This window comes from Salvelinus namaycush, chromosome 28, assembly GCF_016432855.1.
Source record: "Salvelinus namaycush isolate Seneca chromosome 28, SaNama_1.0, whole genome shotgun sequence".
NCBI lineage: Eukaryota > Metazoa > Chordata > Actinopteri > Salmoniformes > Salmonidae > Salvelinus > Salvelinus namaycush.
This window is the reverse complement of record NC_052334.1, coordinates 7,666,545-7,672,815: the sequence shown is the minus strand read 5'-3', so window position 1 is coordinate 7,672,815 and position 6,271 is coordinate 7,666,545.

Below are 6,271 nucleotides of genomic sequence, written 5' to 3'. Positions count from 1 at the left end.
AACCTTAAGTATAAAAACCAAAAACGAAATGTAAGAACTGAAAGCATAGAAATAGCACACATAGAACATATCTACCTCTTCGTAGACTTGCGTTCAATGAGAATAACAGATCTATAACTATATTTCTATGCGAATTGGGTCAGGTCACCCAAAAAGTTATTGCAGCTTTAATACAGTGACGTGTCATCATAATTCTACAGAATTACAGAGGTATTTACTTAGAATTTAAAATAATAATTATAATACTATTATGATCATGAAATCGCATTGGAGGGCAAAATTACACAAGGTACTGCACAGTCAAGATATGTCATCATGTCTAAAATTACAAGGTTATGCCCAGTAGTCTATGTTTCCTAGCCTGGTCCCAGATCGGTTGTCTCCTTCTATACCCTGGGCCCAGATCTGTTGTCTCCTTCTATAGCCTGGTCCCAGATCTGTTTGTGCGCTTGCCAAATCCATTACTTATTGTCAAGCCAATTGTTTGGCATGACAATTAGTGACAAAGCGGTGACATGAAAGCACATCACAGACTGGCACTCAGACTACTGTAATCTCTGTTTCCTAAATAAAATGTAAGACTATGAAGAAGGTAGGTTGCAGGATGTTGCCTTCTACATTAAACAAGCAGCCTTAAATACATCTATGATATTATTCACCCTACTGTAGTAGTTCTCTCTTAGTGATCATTTTAATTAAATAATACAGTACATCACTTATTAAAATAAACAATCCTTTTCATCACCAGATTTCAATCAAATAAAATAGCAATGCACCTCGAACCAGGAGTTCCATTTGTACAAGTGGATTCCCTTGAAGACTTCTTTGCAAACGCCATTCACACTATTCACCCGCTAGCTACTGTACATGTACTGCATAGTAAATGTAAATTACTAAAATATAGAAAAAAATCAACGGATACCAGAGGTTTAATGTAAAAATATTCTACACAGTTTGTATTATTTTTATTTTTTAAGTTTATAGACGCTAGGCAATTAATGTCACAGTTATTACAATTTAGGACACTAAAGAGGCCTTTCTACTGACTCTGAAAACACCAAAAGAAAGATGCCCAGGGTCCCTGCTCATCTCTGTGAACGTGCCTTAGGCATGCTGCAAGGAGGCATGAGGACTGCAGATGTGGCCAGGGCAATAAATTGCAATGTCCGTACTGTGAGAAGCCTAAGACAGCGCTACAGGGAGACAGGACGTACAGCTGATCATCCTCGCAGTGGCAGACCAAGTGTAACAACACCTGCACAGGATCGGTACATCCGAACCTCACACCTGCGGGACAGGTACAGGATGGCAACAACTGCCCGAGTTACACCAGGAACGCACAATCCCTCCATCAGTGCTCAGACTGTCCGCAATAGACTGAGAGAGGCTGGACTGAGAGCTTGTAGGCCTGTTGTAAGGCAGGTCCTCATCAGACATCCCCGGCAACAATGTCGCCTATGGGCACAAACCCACCGTCGCTGGACCAGACAGGACTGGCAAAAAGTGCTCTTCACTGACGAGTCGCGGTTTTGTCTCACCAGGGGTGATGGTCAGATTCGCGTTTATTGTCGAAGGAATGAGCATTACACCGAGGCCTGTACTCTGGAGCGGGATCGATTTGGATGTGGAGGGTCCGTCATGGTCTGATTGGACTGAGCTTGTCGTCATTGCAGGCAATCTCAACGCTGTGCGTTACAGAGAAGACATCCTCCTCCCTCATGTGGTACCCTTCCTGCAGGCAGGTCCTGACATGACCCTCCAGCATGACAATGCCACCAGCCATACTGCTCGTTCTGTGCGTGATTTCCTGCAAGACAGGAATGTCAGTGTTCTGCCATGGCCAGCGAAGAGCCCGGATCTCAATCCCATTGAGCACGTCTGGGACCTGTTGGATCGGAGGGTGAGGCCTAGGACCATTCCCTCCAGAAATGTCCTGGAACTTGCAGGTGCCTTGGTGGAAGAGTGGGGTAACATCTCACAGCAAGAACTGGAAAATCTGGTGCAGTGCACGAGGAGGAGATGCACTGCAGTACTTAATCCAGCTGGTGGCTACACCAGATACTGACTGTTACTTTTGATTTTGACCCCCCCCCCTTTGTTCAGGGACACATTATTAAATTTATTTTAGTAACATGTCTGTGGAACTTGTTCAGTTTATTTCTCAGTTGTTGAATCTTATGTTCATACAAATATTTACACATGTTAAGTTTGCTGAAAATAAACACAGTTGACAGTGAGAGGACGTTTCTTTTTTTGCTGAGTTTACATGTAAACAGGGGTAATAGTGATTGGTAGGAGGAATATATAAATACTGATGGTAATATATACATGTAAACAGGGGTAATAGTGACTGGTAGGAGGAATATATAAATACTGATGGTAATATATACATGTAAACAGGGGTAATAGTGACTAGTAGCAGGAATACATAAATACTGATGGTAATATATACATGTGAACAGGGGTAATAGTGACTGGTAGGAGGAATATATAAATACTGATGGTAATATATACAGTACATGTGAACAGGGGTGTCACGATCGTCATAACGAGGAGACCAAGGCGCAGCGTGATTGGAATACATTCTTCTTTTAATAAACGAAGAACACTTAAACAAACTAACAAAACGAACATGAAGCTATAAACAACTAGTGCTGACATGCAACTACACATAGACAATAACCCACAAAACCAAAATGGAAAAGGGCAAACTAAATAGGATCCCCAATCAGAGACAACGATAATCAGCTGTCTCTGATTGGGAACCAATTCAGGCCACCATAGACCTATAACAACCTAGACTAACAAACACCCCTAGATATACAAAAAACCCTAGACAGGACAAACAAACATACCCACCCTCGTCACACCCTGACTTGACCAAAATAATACATAAAACTAAGGTCAGGGCGTGACAAGGGGTAATAGTGACTAGTAGGAGGAATATATAAATACTGATGGTAATATATACATGTGAACAGGAGTAATAGTGACAGGTAGGAGGAATACATAAATACTGATGGCAATATACTAGTGGTAATATATACATGTAAACAGGGCTGAAAAGTGACTGGTAGCAGGAATATATAAATACTGATGGTAATATACTAGTGATAATATATACATGTAAACAGCAGTAATAGTGACCAGTAGCAGGTCAAATAGATGCATGGTGATTGGTTGAACTGTGTACTGTGTGTTGGACTGTTTTATGTGGAAATACTGCTGTGATTGGTCAAATTTGCAAGCCCACGCATAATATGCAGGGAAGTGTTGATTTTGATAAAATGTTTGAATTGGAGAATTCTGAGATCAATAAAATACTGGAGCAATTCTTAACCTTTTTAGGTCGAGGTCATCCATAAGTTCATGATGGTGGTGTTTGTGATTTCCATCGTGTACAAAGAAGTTACTTTTTTTATTTCACCTTTATTTAACCAGGTAGGCCAGTTGAGAACAAGTTCTCATTTACAACTGCGACCTGGACAAGATAAAGCAAAGCAGTGCGACAAAAACATCAACAGAGAGTTACACATGGGATAAACAAACGTACAGTCAATAACACAATAGAAAAATCTGTATACAGTGTGTGCAAATGAAGTAAGGAGGTAAGGCAATAAATAGGCCATAGTGGCGAAGTAATTACAATTTAGCAATTTACACTGGAGTGATATATGTGCAGATGAGGATGTGCAAGTAGAAATACTGGTGTGCAAAAGAGCAGAAAAACAAAAACAAATATGGGGATGAGGTAGGTAGTTGGGTGGATGGGCTATTTACAGATGGGCTGTGTACAGCTTCAGCGATTGGTAAGCTGCTCTGACAGCTGACGCTTAAAGTTAGTGAGGGAGATACAAGTCTCCAACTTCAGTGATTTTTGCAATTCATTCCAGTCATTGGCAGCAGAGAACTGGAAGGAAAGGCGGCCAAAGGAGGTGTTGGCTTTGGGCATGACCAGTGAAATATACCTGCTGGAGCGCGTGCTACGGGTGGGTATTGCTATGGTGACCAGTGAGCTGAGATAAGGTGGAGCTTTACCTAGCAAAGACCTATAGATGACCTGGAGCCAGTGGGTTTGGCGACAAATATGTAGCGAGGACCAGCCAACGAGAGCATACAGGTCGCAGTGGTGGGTAGTATATGGGGCTTTGGTGACAAAACAGATAGCACTGTGATAGACTGCATCCAATTTTCTGAGTAGAGTGTTGGAGGCTATTTTATAAATGACATCGCCGAAGTCAAGGATCGGTAGGATAGTCAGTTTTATAGTAGTCAGTTTGGCAGCATGAGTGAAGGAGGCTTTGTTGCAAAATAGGAAGCCGGTTCTAGATTTAACTTTGGATTGGAGATGCTTAATGTGAGTCTGGAAGGAGAGTTTACAGCCTAGCCAGACACCTAGGTATTTATAGGTGTCCACATATTCTAAGTCAGAACGTCCAGAGTAGTGATGCTAGTCAGGTGGGCGGGTGCGGGCAGCGATTGGTTGAAGAGCATGCATTTATTTTTACTTGCATTTAAGAGCAGTTGGAGGCCACGGATGGAGAGTTGTATGGCATTGAAGCTCATCTGGAGGCTTGATGATTGGTTGACAAGATGTCAATCAGGTGTGCTTGTCCGGGACTACAAAGCTTGAAGAATTTTGAAAAGAATAACAGGCAAATTCTGCTCAATACAGGTGTGTAAAGCTCTTATGAGACTTACCCAAGAAGACTCACAGCTGTAATCGCTGCCAAAGGTGTTTCTAACATGGATTGACTCAGAGGGATGAATACTTATCTAATCAAGGTATATTAGTGTTTTAATTTTCATTAATATGAAAAAATAACAAATATTTCACATTAGAGTATTGTGTGTAGATCATTGACAACAAATGATAATTCATTCCATTTTAATCCCACTTTATAACAAAGTGTGTGTCACGCTCGTCGTTAGGTGGAAGAGAGGAGGACCAAAGCGCAGCGTGGTACGTTTCCATATTTATTGGAACACTTACTTTAACACGAACAAAACAATAAACAAAACGAAACCAACGACGCTACAGTCTTGAACGAGAGAACATAAAACACATGAACGCACGAACAGGAACAATCACCCACAAACAAACAGTGAGAAACAGCCTACCTTAATATGGTTCCCAATCAGAGACAATGACAAACACCTGCCTCTGATTGAGAACCATATTAGGCCAAACAATAAACCCAACATAGAAACACAAAACCTAGAATGCCCACCCAGCTCACGTCCTGACCAACTAAACAAAGACTAAACAAAGGAAATAAGGTCAGGAACGTGACAGTGTGAAGAAATCCAGGGGGGTGTTGACTTTGTATAGGCGCTGTATTTGATGCTGTCTGGTCAAAAACATTATGGGATGTCATACTATTTTTGGCCAGATAGCATTAGATACATGGTGTACATATAGAGAAGACAGAGGGGCGCTGTTTTGCTTGCTCTGAAGCTTTCTTCTGTGAGATAGTTACAGCCACTTGTGAATTGAAGGAAAGTTGGCGGGTGCACAGTGCACTGTTCAGATGCTGGAATTATTTTGGATGAACCTGCGAAGCTAATTACCTTGGGACTAAACACCTCCCTCTGTAACTGGATCCTGGACTTCCTGATGGGCCACCCCCAGGTGGTAAGGGTAGGCAACAACACGTCTGTTACGCTGATCCTCAACACTGGGGCCCCTCAAGGGTATGTGCTTATACCCCTCCTGTACTCTCTGTTCACCCACAACTGCATGGCCAAACGACTCCAACACCCTCATTAAGTTTGCTGACGACAAAACAGTGGTAGGCCTGATCACTGACAACGATGAGACATCCTATAGGGAGGTCAGAGAACTGGCAGTGTGGTGCCAGGATAACCTCTCCCTCAATGTGAGCAAGACAAAGGAGCTGATCATGGACTACAAGAAAAGGCGGGCCGAACAGGCCCCCATTAACATCGACAAACTATAAGTGGTCCAAACACACCAAGACAGTCGTGAAGAGGGCACGACAACACCTTTTCCCCCTCAGGAGACTGAAAATACCTGGCATTGTACCCCAGATCCTCAAAAGGTTCTACAGCTGTACCATCGAGAGCATCCTGTCCGGTTGCATCACCGCCTGGTGTGGTAACTGCTCGGCATCTGACCATAAGGCACTAGAGGGTAGCGCGTACCGCCCAGTACATCACTGGGGACAAGCTTCCTACCATCCAGGACCTATATACTATGCGGCGTCAGAGGAAAGCCCCCAAAATTGTCAAAGACTCCAGTCACCCAAGT